This window comes from Periplaneta americana, chromosome 15 (assembly GCF_040183065.1).
Source record: "Periplaneta americana isolate PAMFEO1 chromosome 15, P.americana_PAMFEO1_priV1, whole genome shotgun sequence".
NCBI classification, from domain to species: domain Eukaryota; kingdom Metazoa; phylum Arthropoda; class Insecta; order Blattodea; family Blattidae; genus Periplaneta; species Periplaneta americana.
Window position 1 is genome coordinate 55,019,615 of NC_091131.1, and position 26,816 is coordinate 55,046,430.

At 38.0% G+C, this 26,816-nt stretch overlaps 1 protein-coding gene across 1 annotated transcript in view; it reads left to right on the top strand.

Annotated features, from left to right (window-relative positions):
* LOC138714968 (midnolin-A-like) overlaps positions 1 to 26,816 on the top strand; it is a 199,518-nt gene that overhangs the window by 21,279 nt on the left and 151,423 nt on the right. The window lies entirely within an intron of this gene.

A 26,816-nucleotide genomic window follows, 5' to 3' on the forward strand; every position in this document is an offset into this window, starting at 1 on the left:
CCACACAATAAAGACATTCATAATTTTTACAATGAACCTGGTATTGTGGCCAGAATTAGACCTAAAGCAAGAAGACTGATGAATTGGACACATGCTAAGAGCTTCAGAAGAAAGAAGGGTAAAGGGGTGTTCTCAGAAATTCGTTAGGAAATAGTCTACTGGGAATACCTAGGCTTAGATATTTGGACGATCCGAAGAAAGATCTAAAATTTTTAGAAATGCATGATAACTTTGAAAAATTAATTGCCAGCACAGGATTCAGTGGTATTAAGTTACAGTATATATAAACTGAGCAACCAAGAGCTTCCATAGCTTATAAGGCTTTACCATAATCAACCAGTCAAATGAGTACAAAAAAGATCCTTAAATGAGATTTCTGATACCAGTCAATAGATCGAAGATTCTTGGGACAATTAAAATATTTGGAATGACCTTGTGGACCCAGTGTGAAATAGTTCATATTGTTGATTATGATAATGATAATAATAATAATAATATCATACTTCAAGGGACAGGCTGTACTGCCTATTTCGAGTTTACAAATTAATCCGTTGGGGAAAGGGCTCCCGTAGAAAAGGCAGAGAGAGAGAGAGAGAGAGAGAGAGAGAGCAATTTTAACAGTAAGAATAAAATTCAATTTCTAGTTAGGTAATTTTGACTTTCAATTTCGTGATTTGTAATGTGATTGTAGGCGCAACATTTATTGAATGGCTAGAGCGTCTGCTTTCCAGGCTGGTAACCCGGGTTCGAATTTTGGGCGGTCCATGTGGAATTTGTGGTGAACAAAGACTGTTCGGTGGTCGATTTTCACGAGGTACTCTCATTTCCACTACCGCGCATTTCACCATTGCTCCGTTAATTATAATCATCACACTGCTGTGGTGTTGACCACCTCGGTGCATCAAATTCAATGCTCTGCGACATAGAGGTTATATATAAGTAGCTACTGCATGTTGCTCCTAGGTCTAGTTGATAACCGTTACTCTGGGGTAAATTATACAAAAGTAAAGTATCCAACACCCGACACTGGGGGGGGGGGGAAGGATTATTTAGGTGTTTTAATTCGTAGTTTTACAACACGTTCGTTACAAGAAATAGAAGACACTTGTACCAGGAACAGATCATCAGCTGTCTCCTAGATGTGAATTAATACAACGCGTTGACTCGAAACTCTTGGTGATGCCAGTTGACTCCGCTGATAGAGCGACAGTGCGAATTTGGAAGACTTTGGTTTGAAATAGCGGCGGCCCCCGTTGGAACCAGAGTGGGAGTGAGAGATTTCTTTCGTCATAATTTCCAGCGAGTCTGCTGGTCCACGCAGCCTTCTGAAAATTTAGATTACAGGAATCACGTCGCCCACTGTACAGGTGTAAGCAAGGGAACTGCTCTCTTTACAGGTTTCAGTAGCGTGTACACGAACAACCTTTTGTATAAAATGTTTAATATAAAAAAAAAGACCAGTTCAGAATATTCACAGATTTTGACATAGGCTTATTTGTAATGTTTTTCCTTAAATGGGCCCAAAGAAAAAACCAACGATGGAAGCAATTGCTTGAAGTCTCTGAAACCTACGATGTCTTACCACCGTCTGGACAACCTGACTGTGGCGCCGTGGCCGTAGAATCGCTATTTTGAGCGTGTCACAGATTTGCAGATAATTGGCACAGCAGACATGTGGCAACAGCGCTGCGAGGAGGTTGTACGAGGGCAAGTCGAGGTTGTGACGTCGCCCCGGCCGGCCGGTAGGCAGGCAATCAATGGCCAGGGGGCCGCATCCGGGCCGCCGATCTATAAACTCTACTGAGCCGCTGTTACTTCGCCCAGCCGGTTTCTGCCAGTTCCTTTATCTGGGAGCACTTGCATCTAGGAGGAATGAATTGCGCGAACAGGTATAGTTGGGGGAGAGCAGTGGGCGATGGAAATCCAGTCGCCAAAGTTCCCAAATGTTTTGTGGCGATGTTCGTAGTTGTCATTGTTAAACGATCCTTTCAAAGTGTATAGTCTGTTACAAGTCTATGGGGAAGTAAGACGATAATGAAACAAAAATGGAATGACAAGAAACCTCGAAGTACTCGTAGAAAATCTGCCGCGGAACCATTTTTTTCCTACATTGTCACTACGGGGTCGAATCCAGTTCTTCTGGTAAGGATTTTGGAAATCTGATATACAGTACCAGACAAAAGTAATGGACTGAGTGTTGAAGGCAGTTCGTGTATGTAGGCAACAAGTTTCGCAAGATTGTCCGCAAGTAGCATAATATATACAGGTGCTCTTGTTTACTGCATATGCGCAATGCGTTGTATCTGGAACTTGGTAAAATCAGGCCGTCCTTTTATTTTTCTGGAACTGTACGTATTTAGATGTTTCTTTTTCCTCCATTGCTATACATAAGCCTACTTTTATTTATATATTTATTTATTTATTTACTTATTTACGATATACGAAAGTATGCAGCCTAAATGTCCATCAAAGGATACATATATAGACTTTCTGCATACATATATTTATATTACATACCAAAGCATCTATCACTGAAATTGGATTTGATGATATTCTGCAAATAAATTAACTCATGGATTTAGAAGGAAGAGAGTCTTACATATTGAAGACATTTTTGCAGAATTCGACTTGATTTTGGTAATGTTACAAAAAAACTGTTAGGAATGTATGTTATTACGATTAAAATATAAGCTTCGTTTTTCCTATTCTCAGTAGTGTATTGATTGGTTCTTTATATAGAACGACGTCCAGCTCACTGACCTTATTTTCTCTCTATACGAAGTACAGTACAAATAATTTTTTTGAGCTTCAAAATAAATAGATTTCGAAATGTTCATGGAATTCTTAATTTTAATATCCCTGATAATAACCGATTAAGTGCTTTTTGGCGTGATAACTTGTCTTCCCATCCGTATGTATACAGCTGTTTCTCCTGAAGTGTAGATTTTCTTCATACTAATTGTCTGAGACTTGCCTTATTTGGAAATTATTCACATGGAATAAGTAGTTTACTGAATATGACAGAAATTAGCAACATGTTCAAAATTGGTTCTAATGTATTCTTTTCTTGATTTTTTTTGTAAGATAAAGTTGCAAATCAAATGGTACAGACCTGCTTCTAAAAATGATTATATCACAGTAATAAAACGTGTATCGGAAAGTGTTGAATTTGTACCACTTTTTGTCACTAATTTCTTTTCTATTAAATAACGTTTTTGAAGGCTCTTGTTGCTGGCCGTACCCCCAACCTGGCTCTTGACAGTTGGATTGGGATGTGTTAATTGTTTTGATGATTCCTTTGATAGAAGTTGGAGCAGGTAGAGAATTTTAATAGTTGTTATTTGAGACTTGGGAGAAGAGAATAAGAATGTTGCAGCGGATGTGACATACCTTTGTTTAATACTGTATAGTGATTGTCACATTAAGTACCATGACAATGAGGAAATTCACGACATTCAATGACAACCCATTTTTCTTATATGTAACACTTGCAGTATTTTGTCAGTTTGTCTTGCTCGGTTTTCCAATGTATTTTGGTGATCATTAATCTTATACATAATTCTCTGCTTATCAGTTACGTAGAAAAGACTGCGTACTCATTGTATTCGTTAAGTCGCGTTATTGTGCGTAGAAATCGCACGCCAGCTACCTAAAGCTTTCGCTGTGTTCATTGTTTCGCTACTGTGGAGTCTTGTTCTTGAATTTCCTAGTTCTGCACGTTTGGTTGAACTATTAAAAATACTAGGTAGGCCTATTATTTTGGGGGAGATCCCCAATAATCTTATTGGTACTATTTTCTGCCGGACTAGATGGCAAGACCGGGACTCCCGTGACGTATCAGTACGATGTCTGAGATGCCAAGGATTCACTTAACGCGACACAGGAGTTCACATTGACAACTGTACGCATTTCTCCATGACGCGATATCTTTGCCCTCGGCATCCGATAAAATGGAATTTACACATCTCTTCTTGGGTTTGAAACTGCATCAGGATAAATAGACTTGGCCTCTTGCTCGAACGTTCCAAAGAAAGTAAGCGACACACCTCGTCAATATTATGTAATTCTGCAAACATGAACATTATTGACAGTCTTTTGTTCTAAACCTCATATATAAAAAAAAAAACAGATTTAAACAGAAGTTCTAACACACTATTTAAGAAACGACAAATACTGTATGTAACGTGCCAGAGTTACATAAACACAATGGCTATACACATATGCGCGCGCACGCATGCGCACACAAATTGTTCCAAGCTGTATAACAGAAAAGGAACAGGATTGTACTCCGAATTGTTTGCATATAATAAGACTCCACCAGTGAGTAATGTTATTACTGAAGTATACTCGTAGTAAAAAGTCTGGGCTTGAAAATAAATACATTGAGAAAAGATGTATTTCTTTACAGATTATATGTACCTATACAGTCCTAGCGAAGAAACCAAATTTAAAGGAGCATTATTATAGGCTGCTATTATTATTATTATTATTATTATTATTATTATTATTATTATTATTGACATAATCGGGAAACGATAGTGCTGAACAATAACTTTCAGTGTATAACATCACAAGTAGGCCTAAATATGTAGAAAGTGATTATGCAGATTACAAGAAAGAGAAGGAATGACAGCAAAGCACACGTTTTATGTCATAAATTGAAAGCCATTTCCTTAGAGGAAAACAAAAGTTCGAATAAGAAAAATATACAATTGATGGAAATTATAGAGGACTCGTGGAAATAGCCTTTAAAAAGACCAAAAAGGAAGCGATAGTTAGGTAATAGCGCATCTTCACGTATAGTGCTTATAGTCAGCGAATTTATATTTTACTGTCTACCTACGGCCTTAAAAACGAACCTGTAACAAAGGCAAACATGCGGACGATCGAACATCAACAAAATATTCCCTTGTTAAAGACAGTAGTACAACATCGCTCGCTTTGAAGAGTTGATATATATTTTACGAAGAAGAAACGTAATGCTGAGGGAAGTTGAGAATGGATTGCGCATGCTCAATCTTATCAGAAATCGAGAATTCGCAAGTGTTTTCGGGACTCCTCGTTCTCAGAACGACGCTCGAATGTGGGAGCAGCTAGGTTGTTTGTGTAGGACTCGCCGCTCAACGCAGAGGGGATCGCTGGAGGGAGAAGGAGGGAATTGAATTAGTCCCCGTCGTTCCCTGAATCCGTGGGTTTCCTTTGTGCCATTGTGACCCTGATGGTTATTTTGTCGGGAAAGCAGCAGCTACCAGAGTTACCTTTACAAGATTTCCCATGAAACAGCTGCTTTGTTCCTCCAACCCCAAGCAGGTGACAGTCCTGTTCTTTCTTATCTTCGCTCTCTCTCTCTGGCATTCTCCCTCTTTTTCACTCGCGTCTCACGTCTTGCATTGCCTCCGGACGCTATATAACTGCTGCATTTGTGATGACGTCGCTACACAACCAGCTTACCGAGGAATGAAGTAAGATTTTATTTACAGGTGTTTCGTAGAATTAAATTGGCAAACTGAAATGTAGAAATACCTCGAGAAATTCCACGAAGTCACCTGCCTTCGTAAATGAGCCTCACAAAGTTAAGCAGTGTGTTCACAAACTACTAAATAATAATAATAATAATAATAATAATAATAATAATAATAATAATACAAAATTGAGAAAATCTGAAACTCTCTGAAGAAATTATGTATTATATCGCGACGCTGTTATTTCCGGCGTGACTCCGCCTCTTTGCTTACGTCTTAGGAAGTGAAGGCTCTATAAAATCTAGGTAGGTAGCCATTTTTGTTCTTTCGTTCCCTAGCTACCATATGAGGAATCTATTTGCTACACCGTTGAACATTATCATGTCGTAGCTCCTATGATAATAAATCAAACGCACTGTAATTCAGCAAATATTTGAGCGGCAAATAACGTCTTCGTGTGCTTTCTGCGAACGCCAACGAAAGAGCCAAAATAGCGGGCGATTATATTAAGTATTTATCGAGCCTTAAGAAATGAATAACGTCTTCATAAGCGAATCACAAGACGCACACGTTTAAATGTAGCCGACCTGCAACGCGATTGGCTGCCGGAAATTAGAGCGACTGGACTAAGAAAATTTTTGTCGTAGATATTCTTCTAAATTCTACTCTTTCGGCACGAAACCTACTGCTTTATTCAATAATTACAGTACAACTTTCAAATTCGGACTAATTGGGGGAAAAATTCAGTCGAATTAGTGGAAATCCGAATTATAGAGAATTTTCTGAATCAGGATTATTTCAACAATTGAGAAAAATAATATTGTGTAATAGTTTAATTACCAACTTAGTGTTTAATCACCACAAAACATATAGAACATAAATCGTTAATAAAAACAATGAGTTTGAAGTTTTTCAGTCCAAGTCGATTATTGCACAGGATGTATAATCTTAGACAAAAAAATGACCTGCTGCCATACACCATACACCAAGTCCCCTTCGGAACATTTCGTTTGGTTTCGTGAGAGCTTATGGTCCGTCCAAGGAATCTGTGGAGTAAAAAGACGAAATAAAACGTGTGCAAGTGGTATGTGGGAGGGCTATGACCAATTACTGCTCTGTGGGAAGGCATTGGTTGGACGAAACTACCAATCGATTGCAGAAAGGAGATCACTTCGCACTGAGTCTATACGCCTGGAGAGTAGGTCACATACCACACGGACGAGGCAGAGAAGTTGCCTATAGAGCATGGCGTTGCCACCCGAAGTTCCGGTACTTTCTGACTCTACTAGCAGGGCCTATATAACATATTTCGACTCTGATGTTTCAACTTCTGTTCATTTAAAAATGTTTGTAGGTTGTTTTTGTCTTCATGTATTGCCGTCTCTAATGACAGATTAGAGAAATTGATTATGAATAGACCTACTTGTTTTACACAACAACGTTGTAACTGGACACGGGCTATATTATGCACACATCTATAAATAAATACATAAATAAATGGTGTAAATTGCATTAATAGAATAAATCATAGTAAAAACAAAATTATTTACATTGACTACTTGTTTTAAGATTGTCTAGACATTACAATGAGTGACTGTAAACATTTTAAGTGTTTCAAAATAAAAATTTCTCCTTTCTGATAAAATATGTTTTCTTTCATAATGAAATGCTCATTGCCAAATTCTTCTATTGGAGCACTCATTTTCAACCGTCTAGCTTTGTTTTGTTTTGGCATGGTTCGCTAAACATCAGACCTGAAAATTGTACGCTGCGCTATACTCCGTACATACCTACACTGTTGCGCGTTGCTCAGAGGCTATAGGTAACCAAATACAGAACTCCATTAATGATAAGTGAATGAATCTTTACTGCAGTCTCTCTGGAAGAGGTAAACTTTCACGTTCCTGCTGGGAAATGCACATTACACGGCTCCGCAGAATTTGCAATCAGAATCGCCCACTTCTGAGTCACACAGATGCTCGTAATCACGGCAGTGACGTTACATTACGCAAATACCTCCTCCTCGCGCACACTGTACTTTAATAAATTAAGCAAAACAACTCGGCGTCTAAACATCACACATATCATTCCAATATTGCGTTATAGCGAAGGAATAATAATAATAATAATTTCACGAAACCAATTGGACGGTGAAACTATTTTGTAAACCAATATGGTCTAATTCCACATACATACGTCATGGTGCTGTTCATTGGCACTCCACAGTCCTAGTGTGCGTCAGGTAAAAGTGACCAGGCTATTTCTCATTCACATAAAAAAAAAAACCTCGAATGCTGGCCATCATCATTATTTCACAACGTCAGCTGGTAGTGGGTTTCTCAGATGAAACAACTGCTTTATAAAGAAGGCATCCAGTAACTCGTATGTAAAAAGACTTGAGTGAAAAGATTGCCTCTTTAAGAGTTTTGGTCATTATCTTGAATTCATTGTATGACACTATTTTTGGAGCTGGTAGAATCTTAACGTTTTCAGGTCTGCTGGACGTCCTTGTGATCCGGGTGACTGTACCTGCAACGAACGAACTAGGCTACATCTGCGATTTCAGAAGTGTGTCATGCTGATAAGATAACTCAGAATGAGGCGTTATATTTTACGTTGATTTTATAACTATTGGTTCTATTGTTGAAGTAGCAATATGGCGACGCTCCTATATGTTAATTTTTATTGACGCTGTTTATGACTTCCTATTGTTCTGTTAATATTAAGGAATTTTGTACACTTGATCAGAAAGTGATAGATTGCTCTCAGCTATCAAAGGGAGCACAATTCGAGCTACCCATGCAAAAATAGGAAGCCTTGCCGTTTAGACATTTTCGAGTTTTCGGAGTTTGTTAGAAAATTGCTTACAAAAATTTTCACGTTAATACTTATTTATTGGTATGAACAGTAGTGGCAAAAAAAAAACCGGATCGACTCTTGTAGCCGATTTCAGAGCCTTGTTCACTCCAGAGCACGATAGACTGGTAACTAAGACTTTCGTGGTTCGAATCCTGCCTGGGAAGGAAACTTTTTTTGTTCCTTATTCAAATTTATTTCCACTACTTTTCGATTACAGCGATATTTTACTAATTAATTAACTTATTATTCCCAGAACATGAATTTTACTAGCAATCGAAAAGTATTCATTCAGTTTGCTCTCAAAATTTGTAAAACAATAATATATTACCTGTTCTTCTGTATAGTTGTGAAACTTGAACTCTCAGTTTGAGAGAGGAACAAAGGTTAAGGATGTTTGAGAATAAGATGCTTGGGAAAATATTTGGGACCAAGAGGGATGAAGTTACAGGAGAATGGAGAAAGTTGCATAACGCAGAACTGCATTCATTTTATTATTTACCTGACATAATTAGGAACATTAAATCCAGACGTTTGAGATGGGCAGGGCATGTAGCACGTATGGGCGAATCTAGAAATGCATATAGAATGTTAGTTGGGACGCCGGAGGGAATAAGAATAGGGAGCAGAGACGTAGATGGGAGGATAATATTAAAATATATTTGAATGAAGTAGGATATGATGGTACAGACAGGATTAATCTTGCTCAGGATAGGGACCGTTGGTGGGCTTATGTGAGGACGGCAATGAACCTCCGGGTTTCTTAAAAGCCATAAGTAAATTCACTCATTAATATTAAATATAAAAATAATAACCGCAAAAATAGAGACGTAGTCACGCTGTCATTTAGATTTTAAAATCCCCGGTCCGTTCCTCCTTGTATTTTCTACAAACATGTACAATGATTCCCGCTATTCATTTATATAGAAAGTTGTCGACTTTTGATACGAACGTGGAATTTTATTTGTACAGAGCTGTAAGTGGGTTTCTGCAGTGGAAGAGCGAGCCGTACCAGGGGAGCAGATATGTTGGTGGGATTTTCGACGAGCAGCAGCTATTTATTTCTTTCCCCAATATTCCGGCGTCCCACGCGGCTCTGCCTACGCCGGGGTCGTGCGTGTTTGACGTTAAACACTGTTTGAAAATACACCCACCTGGAGATGATTCTGAGATCTTTGGCAGTCGTGACTAGTTTGCTGTCTGGGCCCGATCGAAGCTCTTGTTATTAGTCTGAAATTATTTGGCCCTCCCTGACTGGTAGAGTCGCCCACTTTTGTGCCCAAGGGCTGAGCCCAGGGCGTGTGCTACTGTCCCTGTCTACTTAATTGAAGGTTGAAAATATTATTATTGGATTTGCCAGTAAACAAAAAAAAAAAAAAACTATGGTATTGAGAATGCTGTTTATTAATCTTTGGTTTCAATTAAGCAGAGGACTTGTGATCGTCTCGAAACTCGTAAAATAGTAAGGTGTACATTTTGTAATGATGGTACAACAGTAATAATAATAATAATAATAATAATAATAATAATACTTACTGGCTTTTAAGAAAGCCGGAGGTTCATTGCCGCCCTCGCATAAGGCCGCCATCGGTCCCTATCCTGAGCAAGATTAATCCAGACTTTACCATCATATCCCACCTCCCTCAAATCTAGAGGGATTAATGCCTGTTGTTATTCGGTAGGAAAGCATTTGGCATCCAGTCTGCTCTCAAAAAACCTGAAAGATAGAATTTATATAACAGGGTTGTTCTGTATGGTTGTGAAACTTGGACTCTCACTTTGAAAGAGGAACAGAGATTAAGGGTGTTTGAGAATAAAGTGCTTAGGAAAATATTTGGGACTAAGAGGGATGAAGTTACAGGAGAATGGAGAAAATTACACAACACAGAACTGCACGCATTGTATTCTTCACCTGACATAATTAGGAACATGAAATCCAGACGTTTGAGATGGGCGGGGCATGTAGCACATATGGGTGAATCCAAAAATGCATATAGAGTGTTAGTTGGGAGGCCGGAGGGAAAAAGACCTTTAGGGAGGCCGAGATGTAGATGGGAAGATAATATAAAAATGGATTTGAGGGAGGTGGGATATGATTATAGAGAATGGATTAATCTTGCTCAGGATAGGGAGCAATGGCGAGCTTATGTGAGGGCGGCAATGAACCTCCGGGTTCCTTAAAAGCCAGTAAGTAAGATCTTAGGTACATCACAGTTGAAATTTACTATCTGGTCACGTGGTGTTAGATTAGCGGATTTCCTGATATCGGACTTTTAGGGAAACTGAAATACATGCGTATATGGATCTCGTGTGATGCATGGGCGAATCGAACCTCAGATCCGTGGTTCGTATTCAGACAAAGGGATATGGACGGAAATGGCTGCGGTTTGACGAGAGTTTGACCGGAGCCCTCGCTCGCATTCCTCCGTGTCGTGCGGCCTCAGGTATTTTCGAAGCCTGACTGACTGCTTGCTCGCCTGTCTCGTGCAGCGGGCTGCCTGGGACGAAAGCGCAGCTGCCAACTGGTCCAGGGGTGAAAACAGGCGCGAGCAGGTTGTACAGTAGCTGCAGTTTCGATACTTTCTCTATACAATTTATACTAGATCACTAACTAGTAGGACCATTCATACTTCATATTATATGAATGAATACGCGGCGGCCGTCCATCCATACATCGAAGTCTTTGGCACAGTACAACCCTCGACTTTAAAATGAAATTTCTTGGTCAGCATGGATGGTGATGGGCCAGGATTTCTCGTTCTTTTCCTAATTCCCTTCCTATTATTATTTTTTTATTTTTTTATATTTTTTATGTTCTAGTGATATTTAACTTATTTTATATTTTTGTTTGCTGCACGCATTGTATTCTTCACCTGACATAATTAGGAACATAAAATCCAGACGTTGGAGATGGGCAGGACATGTAGTACGTATGGGCGAATCCAGAAATGCATATAGAGTGTTAGTTGGGAGACCGGAGGGAAAAAGACCTTTGGGGAGGCCGAGACGTAGGTGGGAAGATAATATTAAAATGGATTTGACGGAGGTGGGATATGATGGTAGAGACTGGATTAATCTTGCTCAGGATAGGGACCAATGGCGGGCTTATGTGAGGGCGGCAATGAACCTCCGGGTTCCTTAAAAGCCAGTAAGTAAGTATATTTTTGTTTTCATATTTTCCGATAATGGTATATCTATAATGTGATAAGTTGAGGTATAGGCTATATAATCATAATTTTCCTTGCTGTGTGTACTTAAAAATATTGTATTCATTGTATGCTTTGTACTGCACTATTTTATTACTATTATTATTATCATTATTATTACTATTCTTATTATTATTATTATTATTATTATTATTATTATTATCAATAATTGTCTTATATTTTTATACTTTGTATGTCTCATTTATTTTGACCTGCTGTTCACATTTTATTATGCTCCTTTCTTTTTATATGTTATATATTATGTCTGATTTCTACTTACTTGTTTACATATTATTATTATTATTATTATTATTATTATTATTATTATTATTATTTTATTATTATTATCTTATTCAGTTTTGTGTGTAAAATTGTAGTGTACTTTGTAAATTTGTAGTGTTTTTTGTAACGCAGTTTTACTCCTGGTTAAGTGTTAGAAAAGGCCGTATGGCCTTAACTCTGCCAGGTTAAATATATTATTATTATTATTATTATTATTATTATTATTATTATTATTATTGCTCCATATTTCCAGATCAGCTTAATAAGATTCTTGTGACCAGTGGCGTATGCAGAATTTTGTCAAGGGGATGTCATTGAAATTCTTTACAATTTACATTATCGGTATTTAAAATGTTGTGTATTATTATTATTATTATTATTATCATTATCATTATCAGCTGAGTTTTCACTGGGGGCTGTGAAACTAGTTCCTGGAAGAAAATTCGCGACAACATCGTCACGCTGCGGATACGAAGAAACATGTGTGAATGTGAAATTTTCACTAACCTCGAGAGAATCGCTACTCGACATTTTGCCAAAAAAAATTGTAAAATTGAACTTTGCGGTCGCATAGACATATAGAACGTTTCCGAGGTGGTGTTACAAACTTTCAGGTATGATGGCGAAGGGCAATATCAATTTGAGTTAAGGAACCATGGTCCGGAAATGACTGAGTCGATAGTTATAAGCAAAAATATTTGTGTGGAAATGGAATTGTAATTTGGCACCACGTGCCCTCCTTCCCTTAACTTTTGGAACAGTCGTGGAAAAATGATATGGTCCAGTTTTTCCTTCCGAAAATCGTGTAACTTGGCCAACTTTTGTCCTCTGGTTTTAACTTTGCTGCTGTGTAAAATAATTATATTTGAAACGTTACATGAATAAATCGAGAAACCAATTGAAGATGTTAACACGTTATAATATTAGCTGTCGCTTTGCGTTTTGTCCAGATTTTACGAGCCTGAAAACTTATAGAGAATGCGTTAGCCAGACTAATATTTCGACATGTTTGAGCAGTTGGCAGTGTGAAAGCTAGCAATGTGTGCTAATAAAATACATCAAGACAGTTTGGTTGATAGTCCTGCGCTCTGTGAAAGAGACCATGTCAAGGATAGGTAAATGTGGTACATCATATTTTTTGTTAAGCATTGTATAATTTCATGCGTGTGTTGATCTGGCGACTCTTGTAAACGAGTTTATCGTTCAAAATGCGTTATTTTAGGTGCAGTGCCACCTTAATAATAATATTATTAATATTATTAAATTTTATTTTATCTGGCAGAAGTAAGGCCTCAAGGCCTTCTCTTCTACTCAGTTCTGTAGGTAATACCAAATAATTCATCTTAATATTCTTACGAAGAAAGTGTGGTGGGCTAGTGTAAGATTTGCACAATTTGTATTCCATTATGAAATTTGAATTTAAAGCTACTTGTGATGGAAATTTCAGTTAGGTATCTTATTTTGATCTTATAATAAATTTTACTGTGATATTATTGAGCGTTCTTCTCTTGGCGAGTCGTCTGTCACAGGGATGGGAAACTCGTATTGTAAACAGAGCAGTCAGCATGAGTACTACGTAGAACAGCAACTGTAGCGGTAGATCCTAAGCTCTCTGAGAGTGGCTGTTTCCCTGGTCTGTAATTTCATTTCACGTTGCCACCACCAGCAGCAACAACAAGAATTAGACACAATATGGATTTTTAACAAGTAATTAGAACAATATTTCGAGGATCATACTAATTAAAAATCATCTGCATACGCTTTGTTTGATGCTAGGAGAAAGTATATACAGTTTCATATTGCTCTGTCCTGTATTATTTGTTGCTTGAGTACTTTTTTAATTGTGACATGCAGCATTTTGATCTGATGTAGCTCATGAATTTTCTTTTGTCTAATCAAATGCTGTTTGTCTTTTCCACGTTCGTTTGTTGGTGAAGGCGGGCAATTAGTGTTGTGCGACGTGGCAACATTGTAGGTGAGCGAGTTGACTTTGAAAGACGCGTGTAGTGTTTATTTAAAGGACAGCCGTGTTTGTTTGTGGTTTTATTGTTTCAAGCGATTAAAGTTTTTTTTTTTCCTCTCAACGCATCGGTGCCATAACTTACGATGTTTGTCTTTGCGTAAGTTACCATTAGAAATGATCCAGAAGTTAAGTGGATAGAAGCACATTATTATTTTACAAAAGGAAAATGTGATATTATTTGTAAAGATGTTTTAGTATTTTCATTGTTGTAAGCATATATTCGTTGGAGTGTTCATTTAAAGGGCGCTGTCCTTCTCGATTTAGGTACAGATCTTGCGGATTAGGGAAAGTTAAAAAATAAATTCTATTTTTTTTTACTATGTTGATGTTCTCATTCTCACTGACTGGCAAATTTTGAACTCCGTAGAATGTAAAGATAAGAAAAATAACTACAAATCACCGCGAATTCGTAGTAAGCGTAACTTGATTAGAAGAAAAGTATTATTGGGCATTGCGTAAGGTTGAACAGTAACTAATATTACTACAGATAGATTTATTTTTATTTCGATATTATGTAATGTTCCTGTATGATTATATATAAATATTTATTATGTCATTGCACTTACATGTATAAAGATTAGAAAGCTTAATCAAGTTTCATAGTCCACAGATAAGCATATGCTTAAATATACTGAAAAGGAGTTTAAATATTTGGAGAGAAATCTAAACTTAGCTTTGCTACCATCTAGCAGATTGTCATTGTCATTATCATTATCATTATCATTGTTATTATTGTTATTATTATTATTATTATTAATCGTTGTGAGAAATTTAACAATACAATCAATCCTGGTTTCCCTGTCTTAACATATTTCTTCTTCATCGATCTCTCTTCATTTATCGTCTGAATTTCTGTTGTTCATACTTCGAGTTCAGTTTGCGTGTGAACCCCGTCCCTCTTTCTTAAGAATTTTGTGACTTGATAACAATTTACTCCCTTGCATGCACAAGATTTAGTCGTACAATATTTAATTGTTCTAATTCATCTCTAGTCTCTCGAAGCTTAAATTGTTCTACTCAGAACACTTTCCCATTTGAGTCATTTGCTGTGAAAAGATCTTGTTTGAAGGAATAGCCCTTCGTTATTCGACTTGCTCAGGAACAAGAACTGTGGTAATGTTTGGATGTTGGTGTTGTGTTAATTTTTGAAAGTCTGGTTCCTTCTGCGAGAGTGGCATTCTTCTCGCATCACATCCGCCCGCCTGCCCGCTTCCCTTCCCTTCTGCAGCTTTCCCTTGTTCTCTCTCCTAAACATTCGCTCGCGCCGGTAACAACAGAGTTTTTATGCCGACTTCCATTTTCTCTGCAAGGGAAGGACCAATGCAATTAAACCTCAGTTGTATGTGGCCCAAAATTCTCAAAGCCAGAACTGAACGGGAACTTGGAATTGTGTATACTTGCCAGTGTATTTTCTACTGTTACGATATCTAATTTAGTCTTTAGCATAAAACAAATCCATAACCCTATTGCTGTGCTAGATGAAACGAGCAAACGTCTCATATGGAGGTTGAGGGAATTTCTCATCTTAAAACTTGCAGAAAAGCAGGCCCTATTCATATTTCATATTGATTAAATATTCACTTATATACTAGTATCTGCGTATTTTATCTTAAATTATTGCCCCTTAAAAGAAACAATTTATTAAGAATAAGAGTACCAGGATTATATTTGGCGTATTTTATAAATGTAGATGAATGTAATAAATCATGAAATCATGTGCTCCATCACCGATTTAGTGGAAACAGGTTAGGTGTGGACAGAGCATAGCGCAACAGTATGCTACAGGGATAGTCCTTTAAATTTCTGATGAATACAGTAAAATGTGGGAGTACATTCGGTAGCAAAATTGCCTTCTCAGTTTGAGTTCATGTTCTGAGTCAAAGTAGAAATCATGATGAACAAAAGCCTGTTGATAGATTTTCAGCGTAGCTACTATCCTTCCTTTCTAATTTCACTATGTGTACTAGTGTATAGAGTGTTAGTTGGGAGGCCGGAGGGAAAAAGACCTTTGGGGAGGCTTTTAAGGAACCCACAGGTTCATTGCCGCCTTCACATAGGCCTAAGCCTACCGTGGGTCCCTATCCCGAGCAAGATTAAGCTAGTCTCTACCATCATATTCCACCTCCCTGAAATCCATTTTATATTATCCTTCCACCCTCCCTACGTCTCGGCCTCCTCAAAGGTATTTTTCCCTCCGTCTCCCAACCAACACTCTATATGCATTTCTGGATTCGCCCATACGTACTACATGCCCTGCCCACCTCAAACGAAGAATACAATGCGTGCAATTCTATGTTGTGTAACTTTCTCCATTCTCCTGTAACTTCATCCCTCTTAGCTTCAAATATTTTCATATTCTCAAATACCCTTAATCTCTGTTCCTCTTTCAAAGTGAGAGCACAAGTTTCACAACCATACAGAACAACCGATAATATAACGGTTTTATAAATTCTAACTTTCAGGTTTTTTGAGAGCAGACTGGATGACAAAAGCTTCTCAACCGAATAATAACACGCATTTCTCATATTTATTCTGCGTTTAATTTCCTCCTCAGTGTCATTTATATTTGTTACTGTTTCTGTAAGATATTTGAACTTTTCCACCTTTTCTCTCAGAAACTCGTGTTTTAAAATTAAAACTAGGTAGGTACGCATTTAATCGTTTCCGTCTTTTTAATCTTTGTTCTGTCACTCATATATTATAAGGATTTCTGTTGAACATAGATAGAAAAGTTGTATGTCTTGTTTTTAAAGTTTCCTTTTGTACAGTGTCTTACGTTTTTCGCTGTAACATGCTAACTTTTCAACTATAGGCCTAGCTCTATTCACAGAGATGGGATAAATTACATTTTTTTCACTCCCACTGCTCTAAGTAAGCTTTGCTATTATTAGCTTGTTTTAGGGAAGTAAAGGCTGGTTCACAATAAACCGGGAACGGAAATAATGTTAAAATAAATGTATTAACACAATTAACTATTTTGAATGCTCACATTTAAAAACATTTATTTTAACATTGTTTCCGCTCTCGTACTCGTTGTCGTTTCCGTTCCCGGTTTGTGGACCAGCCTTAAATGGATTTTACCGTGATAATGTTGGTTGCTATTGACGACGGGACGTTAGTCCATATTACCACAGTCTAGTAGGCCTATATATAGTCACGAAGCTTGAGTTGTGAGGTTGCTAGGAACAATAGACTGTGCCGGTACTATTTCGCATTGTCTGTAATGAGGCGATATTAGCGATCCTAGTGGTTAGCAACTATCTATGGGTGCATATTTACTACGTATTGAGCTTCGTGACTATATACTAGACTGTGTTATTACTTCCCTAGGAGTGTAAGTGAGAACAAGTTTCGTTCAACAGTCGAATAGCAACAAACGAAAGAATACTCAAAACTGAACGACCCTTCCAAGAGTTCTAAATATTAAATCATGTAAGATGAAGAAATGTATTTTTATCACTTAAAATGTGGCAGTGGAAAAAAAAAAATATATATATATATATATTATATCCAATTCGTGAGTTAAATAGAATTTACTAGTCTCAGACTACTTAATTTCATCTCTCTCTATCGCTGGACGCAAACTCGTTCTCGGAAAAAATATTTACTTCCCTTAATGCATATGACTATATAATTAAGGAATGTTATACTTGCAAATGAAAACGAAGTACCTGTTTTGCCCTCCACGAATCTCGCAGTACATGTGCAAGAACAGGATAAAATCGATTCAAGAGTACAGCAAAGAGTGAAGAACAACTAGGCACATCCGTAGACATTTGTACTTCTTTAAATCTCGCAGTACATGTGTAAGAACAGGATAAAATCGATTCAAAAGTACAGCAAAGAGTGAAGAACAACCAGGCACATCTGTGCACATTCTACTTAGACCTGTTAAAATCTCGCAGTACAGTAAACTATATCAGCAAATAATTCAATTCCGGAGTTGCGCAGCGTGTGGATTACACTGCACAAGACAGCATGAGGTTTCTAAGCGTGAATAGCTTGGTGCACAGAGTAAACTCTTTCTTACCTGTGAGAAGTTAGGAAAAGAAAGGAGAAACTCGCGTGGTAGTTTCACAGTTGCCAAACGCAGGCACTCGTAATTGGCGATCCGTGTAACACGCATTGTGACAGTTGATAAATATTTAATGACATTTTCTGAAATATTAATCGCGTAGAAGACAACTGAGCAGGGATTTGAGCGCTCCGGTTTGTGTGCACAGACTGTGTACCGCAAGATAGTTGTGTGTAAATGAATCGCCGACAGAAAAATTCTGTGGTAATCTGCTGTCTGTGTTGGGCCTATACGAAGTCTAGCGAGGTTTGAATTAACGCAAACCCATCCATGTAATGACGACACAGACCACGTCGCAGACCGCACAGTCTTCTACCTTCTTCAGTGACGGTGTTATTTCAAATAAAGCAATGGGTGTTTCTGTTCAGGATTCACGAATTTATATCCGTGAATTTATGAGTGAAATCAAATTGTATTATTGTTTGAAAAGTTAGTGGCCGGTATAAAAGTCGCGGCCTATGACAAATTATTTTCCAAATTGAAAGAAGTTGAACATAATGTGGATCCTGACATTATGGTGTTATTGTTAGTCTTTTATAAGGACTTATTCATTTTCTGATTACAGTATCGTCTCTTCTTATAAATGATCTGACTTGCTGCAAGAGTTCTAAGAATGTCTCTTCATCCCTTCTTACTTAAATCAGTCATCTTTTTCAAATTTGAGTTCCTTTAAAAGATTAACAAGAGAAAATGTTTCACGTTTTAGAATCCAGTGTTTAGTCCATCTTGTACGTATCAGTTTCTTTCTCCTATTAACTTCGGAATAGCACTAAATAGAAGAATCGTCTTGTAAGCTAATTTAGTTAATTTGGTCATGACCAGATTTTCTAAAAATACATTGCACTCTCTGACGTTTAATTGAAGGGTTCAGAGCTATAGCGGGCCAAGCGCCATTTATTAAAAACGGAGAAAACAAGGGTTAAAGTTAAGTAAATACCATAGTTTAATGAAGATTGACATATCATTTAGTTTTAATGTGTATACTTTATATTACTGCTATATGTTTCCATTGAATTATGGTAATAATCCTTGTTTATTTTTTATTTTATTCGGTTATTTTACGACGCTGTATCAACATCTAGGTTATTTAGCGTCTGAATGATATGAAGGTGATAATGTCGGTGAAAAGAATCCGGGGTCCAACACCTAAAGTTACCCAGCATTTGCTCGTATTGGGTTGAGGGGAAAACCCCGGAAAAAACCTCAACCAGATAACTTGCCCCGACCGGGATTCGAACCCGGGCCACCTGGTTTCGCGGCCAGACGCGCTGACCGTTACTCCACAGGTGTAGACTTAATCCTTGTTTTCTACGGTTTTAGTAAATGGCGCTTGGCCCACTATGGTTCTGAACCTTTCAATTCTAGGCATATATAGTCTGCACAGACAAACTTGAGCGAATAAAGTGTCCTTTTAGATTTTGTGCTCGTTTAGTTTCACGGAGAGAAAAAAACACTGTCCAAAGTGAAAAAAAAAATTGTCTGGAGTGAAACTTCTAGGATTTTTAGACAGTCTTGAAGCATATGCCTTCTACAGCTCAATAACACATTTGTCTATCATCATTTGCCTTCAAGGGTTGGGACCTTTGGTGCTATCGTCCGCTCATTCATGAGTCAAGAACAAACACTGGACATTCATAATAAACGGGACTCTGGTCATGTGGTGAAGATAGTGCATACGGAATAAGTGATACTGATAAGCATGCAGTTCCAACAAGACGGACATAATACAGTATCTTTGTTCTCTGCGTGGAACCGTATCCTTGTGCATTGGATTTATAGCTGATAACTTGGCCACATCATTTACTGTATGTTGAACATAAAAGACACTGAAGTGCTGTGGAATGGAAGTGGAAAGGACGACAGAAAACATGTTTTACAGTTGATTCGTCTGTTAAAGTAAATTAGCATCTGCCCGAAATTCTGTAATTTTAATGGAAAGTATTTTCATAAGTGAAATGCAATTGTGTATTTGCAACAGACAGATTTTTTTCAACTTAGTGTACGAGCAGTTAGGCTATATTGACTTGGTTAGTGTTTTCCAAATTCATCCAAAGGTCAGCAGCGTTTGATGATTCAGTTCTTAACAACAGCAGACTCTGGGCCTCTCAGCTTACAATCTCGATTTGTTACCATGTGACTTTAACTTTTTCGGACCTTTAAAGAAAGCTCTAAAGAGGCACGAATTACGCAAAATAATGAAGCCGTCAGTGCTGAAAGAATCAGCGTTTTTAAAATCAGACCGACACGTGGGGTGCCAGGACGGAAATGGTGATGTAACGTGATCCATTCCGACACTATAATTTCGTGACTAATAAACGTTTAAAATAAATATGCTCTCGTTCGATCGGGTATACGACTACGATGTGAGTAAGGCCTTGAGTTAGCGCCGCGGATGCGCGAGGCGCAGATATGGGCTCACGGCGACTGGTGGCCATTTTGGGCGTGGGCGAAAATTTCCGGGTAATAGGATCTCGCGACTCCGATATGCTGTAGCGCAGATTTTGGTAGAGCCCGATCGAAAACTCGTGGCACCTACGCGAAAGACGAATTGGCATCCACTTACATGGACTCGCCCAAGAGTCTTCCTGGGGGGGGAGGGGGTGTTTGAACAGTAAGCTTTATGAGTAAGCAGTCGCCCGCACACACAACCCCCTCCCCCCACTCCGAAGCCTCAGAAAGAAGCTCGCGCATGTTGGTGCCACGAGTTTGCGATCGGGTTCTACGAAACGAAATATCTTATCTAGATTTGTCTGTTTAAGCCAGACGTATTTACTTAAAATCCGACACAGCCACCTCGATTTTTTTTTCCGCTGCGTTATCGACGCGTCTCCACATAATGAAATGCCTATGTGAATACTATGGATACTTCCAAACAAAAATGCGTGCATCATTAGATAGTGTAGCATATATCGCACGTTTTATATATTACAATGCATTTAAAAATACGCTCGAATAGGTTTCATTTGGTCACGCTTCGAATATATTATTGACTGCTTGTGTACGAAAATTGCATTCTAGACGAACTTATCATTCCGGTGATGAGGGGGGGGGGATATCTCGTAGAATAAATAGTATAATATAGTATAGTAGTATATAATATACTTATGCAGCGATAGTTTACTACTTAATTAACTTATTATTCCCAGAACATAAATTTTACCAGCAATCGAAAAGTATTGGGAATAAATTCGAATAAGGAACAAAAAAAGTTTCCTTCCCAGGCAGGACTCGAACCACCAACGTCTTAGTTACCAGTCTATCGTGCTCTGGAGTGAACAAGGCTCTGAAATCAGCTACAAGGGTCGGTCCGATTTTTTTTTGCCACTACTGTACATAATAAATTCAAATAACTTTCTAGAAAATAACGGATATATTGAAAGAAAAAAAAACCGTGAAAGCATACATTAAAATTAGACGTTGAACAGAAAGAATTGTAATTAAATAATTCTAAATTACAACACCCAGACATCGCACGATCACCGAGTAGATGAAGTAGCCCACAGTATTCCTCTTGAAAATGTGGAAAAGCCAAAAAGCCTAGCTACACAAAGCAGATAATGAAGTTGATTGAGAGTTATTTATGGAATCGTTATAGTTGTGAGATTCTCTGTGAAATGGGGTGATCCTGAATTGAGTAATAGAGCGCGATAAGCCTCTTTAGACACATTTGTGGTTTGTTTCAAAGTATTTACCATTTGCTTGGAGAGATCGAGGTAAACACGAAAAACATGTGATAATATCGACTGCAGTGAAATCCCTGTTGAAACTGGCAATTGATGAACTGCTATCTCACGAGTATTTCAGCTTCCTATGTAACCGAATACAAAGCGACAGATGGCTGTAATGCAAGAGAGGGGAGCCGGGAATCGAAGTGAGGTTCCCAAGCTAGAGCGACGCATGTGTATGATGCAGCAGTGTCCTTGTCTTATGACGCAGTGCGCGTGCGGTGAAATTGGAAAGCAAGGCGTCTCTTGACGTCATGCTTATGACGCAATGTTGGAGTGATGTCATGTGGGATGTTTAGCCTTTGACGTTGTTTTGCTTAATTAAGCTACAGTGTGTGCAAGAGGGTGATGTTTGCGTGATGTGACGTCACTGCAATGGTTACGTGTTGCTGTGTGGGTTTTATATTAGCACACGGAAAGTCGCTGCAGGAGTAAGAACCTTGATCCCTGACGCCCGTCTCTTTTTCAGTAGAGTACAACAGTTGTCGAGATGTTCTCATTTCACAAACTGCAAGTAGGACGTACATATGTTGCATTAGCTTTACATTTAATTTTCTCACGCGTGGTATATTGCGGTACTTCGTGAAATAGTACGTTTTTAGATTTTAACGGAGGTAAAAGTTTTCAGATATCTCCCCCCCCTCCCCCCGAATACTTTAATTTCGTTGTGCCAACTGTCAGCCCGATTTAATGTACTGTATTTTCTCCTTAGCAGCTCTGAGAATTTCTTTCATATCATTATTCATTAAGCTATTCCGGATGTACATAAATAAATAGTCGAATTAAAAACGAAGCATATTGTATGTATTTGTACCCTTATAAAACACTTGCACAAGATTAGACGCCGATATACAGTTAATTACAAATACTGAGTGTAGGTAGACTACGTGGACAAGAAGAGCAGATCGCGTCGTGTAATGCAAGCTTCCGAGGTCATGAATTCGTGCTAGAATATCATCGCAAGGAGTGAATTAACTTAGGAAACTACCGTTAAAGATACACTGACGTAAAATTTCAGTTTTCTTAACCGTTTGAGCTAAATCTCGGAACATTTGCACACATATCATGCAAGCTGTAGGCCTACGAAGTTTCATCTCAATTAGTTCAAATTAAATTAATTATTATTTTTTAAATTAAATTGTATTTTGAGAAAATTGGCTAGCGGTACTACGAATTTTAGAAATCTCCTGAAATTTGCTCCAATATCGTTCAAACTCTCTGAAATATAACTTGCTATGTAGCTACTTTTTTTCAGGTTGTTTGTCCAAGAGGTAATAAAAATTATTTTATATAGTCAAATATAAAAACAGATAAAAATTGTGATTCTAGGAGAAAAAAAATTCTCCCAAGATATTTAAGGAAAATCCTGGTAGGAAATTTTGTTAAGCGCACCATTAAGAGACCTACAAAAAATCGTGCACATAGTACAAAATTAAAAAAAAAAGGAGTAGGCCTAGCTTTCTGTAGTAAAGCAATGTGTAAAAAAATGCAAAAGGTAGGAAATTAAGTTTGAGAGTTTTAAACACCTGGAGCGAGCAACGTTTTAAAAAAGAGCAGCCGAAACAACGGCCGTACTGGAATTGGCTCACAAATCTGTGAATCGGTTCCCAATCGGTTCCAGAGCTATACCCGAGTTGGTTCCAGGTCGATTTCATCTGTGTACTGCAATTGGTTCCCGCGCTAGATCAAGGCAGAAAAAATTTCTCTTCCCATTTCATACAGACTTAGGACTGTCAACTAGCCTACTGTCTACGATAGTAGCACAGTCTACTATATACAGTCGCGAAGCTTGAGGTGTTTTTTTGCAAATCTCGTGATAAAGCGCTCCAAGCGGTTAGCAACTAGAAACAATAGACTGTCCATGGTCGACTTTGGACTGTGTCGTATTTCTATCGAGTGCTAGCTCGTTGCGTATTTCACATTGATGCTTGTGAAATGTTCGTATTGGTTACAATGAAAATGTTAATGGCTAAAATATAATAATTGGAATAATAATATGGGACAAGGAGGAGACGTTTAAGTGCTATAAATTGTAGCAACAGTAAGAGAAAGAGGCCAGAGTTATCCTTTTTTCCGATTTCTGAAAGATTCAGAAAGGTTCCTGGGTTTCCACAAGAATGCTGTGCAGAAACAAAACTGTTAATTTGAAGTTCTTTGTGACTGTTAGAATACATTATATCCTTAAATTTCACAATGAAATGTTTCAGCCTAACCGAAAGGACATTAGATACCGGTTAAAGTTCTGTCACTTAGGCTGCTAAATTTCCAGAGAAATAAAGGTTAGGTCTACTTTTTTTTTTCAAAGGATATATTTTTAATTGTAGCTATTAATTTTGTTATTATTTTTATGTGTTATTTTACTAAAGACGTAAAAAATTAAGTTTGCTTTAATGAAATTTATTGATCACGTTTTATTTTCAATTCTGGTGGGATTATTATTGCTTAGGCCTACTTTTTTCTTCAAAGGATATGTTTTTAATTATAGCTGTTAATTTTGTTGTTATTTTTATTTGTTGCTTTACTAGAGACGTAGAAAAGGTCTGTTACAATAAAATTTATTGATCACGTTTTATTTCCAATTCTGGTGTGATTATTATTGCTTAACCTCATCCCACTTTGTTAACTACGTAAGCCTAACAACAAGTACCGGTACACGTAAGTTACTCCATTAATTCATATTTCCATTATTATTGTTGTAAAGAGAAATGCAAATTAATATTTATTGGTTTCATAGTTAATTATCGCTGTAATCTTGAATGAGTGAAGCTATTATAGTAAATTTCAGTTCGTTTTGCACAAACAAAAATTATATTAACTTATTTCTTGCAGGTATCTTCGAGTTTATGGTGGAATTTAATATACTTCATTAAAATAATAAATTAACTTTATGCATTTAATATTTCAATAATGGAAGGAAGGTGTTAATTTTTCCAAAAGAACACGACAACGAAAGTGTAACACATTTTGTCGGCTGCTAGGAGAGAGATCTGCGATGATGAGGCGATAGTAGCGATCCTAGTGGTGGGCAACTACCCATGCTTGCATTTTGAGCTTCGCGACTGTATATAGTAGACTGTGATAGTAGGTAGGTTAAAAATGTTTTGTACTTGGCGGATACGCTGCGTTGAATAACTTTAATTTTATTTCTTTATTGGTAAAAATTTGTAACAAACGTGTTCTGTACTTCCACTGCCACTACTCTGCTAATCACTGAAACTTATGATCGGTATTTATATTTTAACCTAGATGGAGCCACGGGTCATGAACGATTATTATAGGTGGCGTTATAGACAATAACATCTGCCTGATCCCCGTTGTTGATATTTGAACACTGCCACTACTGTGCTACATGATCAATTAACATCCCCGTCTCACACAGCCTTGGGACCTACTCGCGTTGTTGATATTTGATGGGCAACATGTTACATCCAACCTTTTTTCCATGGAGGTACTCATTTGAGCATGGGGAACCTACTCACGTTGTTGATATTTGAACATGGGGAACCTAATCTTGTTGATATTTGAACATGGGGAACCTACTCACCCTGTTGATATTTTGTTTGCGATCCAACTGAAAAACAGCGGAAACAGCTGATTGAAAGGTCTGCCTGCATGAAAATGTGTGGAGAAGTTAAAATGAAAAACGATTTTTTAAACAAAATTGACACAATTACATCTTAGTGTATCAATAATTTCGCTGTATTGTTGTAAGAGGTACGCATGATGAGCTAGAATAATGGGACCAGTGGGACTTAAATGCTTAAAGCTAATCTGGCTCCTATTACCATGTCTTTTTGTGCGTTTGTCCTCGTCTTTGTTGTTTGCTTGTAATTCGGCTGTCTCACTGTTTGTCAGTCCGCCCCTGATGTACGTAAATAGGCCTGTCATGGGAGTTTCTGTGTAATAATATCTATACCTGAAGCTCTGGCGAAAAATGTGTCGAGGTGTTTACTCGAGTGATGTTTTTCTTTTATGTTTTCCTTTACGTAATAAATAGCGGCGCAGAAACAAGTCTGTTGTTTGTTGCCCGGTTGCTTTACGAATGCCAACATCGAAGTTACTCGTACGTTACGCGCAGTTTGTTAGACGATATATTCGAGAATATGGGCTCAGAGGATTAGGAATATTCGACTCCTCGGCACTTGCTAGGGACGTGCTCGCTGCCATGAGATCGACGCCATCCCGGCCGCTCCTAAGGTCAAGAGAACAATGAGGAGCAGATGTCGAGTCTGTAGATGTGGCAATAGCGCGCGCGTCTGCAGGTGACGCATGCATCTCCGAGACTCCGACTGACTGGTTTGGTTCATTGTACCGCAACCGCACAGGGCTGCCAACATCGGCGTCGCAACCTTCGTTTGTGCTGCATCACAGCTTACGTAATAATGCAGTAGGCGCAGGCGGGTAGAGACCCATGGTCTCCGGGGTTCCCTGCCTTTGCAGGAAATGGAAAACTAATGATTGTCTGTGCGTACTTTGTGTTTGCTTTATGTCATCTAAAACTGTGGCCATATGCCTTGAAGACCATATGAACAGTTGGCTCTCTTGTTCGTGATTTGGTGTTTGTTTACAATTGGATATAATTTACAAAAGTAAATCAAACTACTGACTATTGGAATTAAGAAAAACAGTTGAATTTAAGCTTAAAAATTCATGGAAATATATAATATGATCGCTAAGTCGGAGGGTTGCGTGAAACAATGTTTTCGTCAACTTCAGGAAATAATAATAATAATAATAATAAAAGTGTCATTGCTATATTTAACTCTACTGTTCCAAGGGATCTGGGTTCGAATTACTGCGTAAAAATAGAAGTTTACCCTTTTCCGATCTAGGCACTCGGCGTAGGCTAAATCTTTGCACTTTGGCCTGTCATTTATTGCCGAAAGCAATGGTCGTGCGGCATGATACGTAGCTATTTCTGCTGCTTGTTATGACTCTTATTCGTTTGCAGTTCTTATAATAAGAAGGAACGAATCATACTGCAAATTACTGAAAACAGATCGTTATTGTTACCTGTACATTATTACATCGTCGTCTTGTCGTCGTGACTAATTTTAGTAAAATGTTCGTCTTCATTCAGAATAGAGTCATTCGGGGTAGGTTTAATTTTCTTTGTGAAATGTATGAACCTTCAAGTAACGGAGCCACCAGCGTAGCTCAAAGCCGATCCAGAGTTGCACTCGGGCG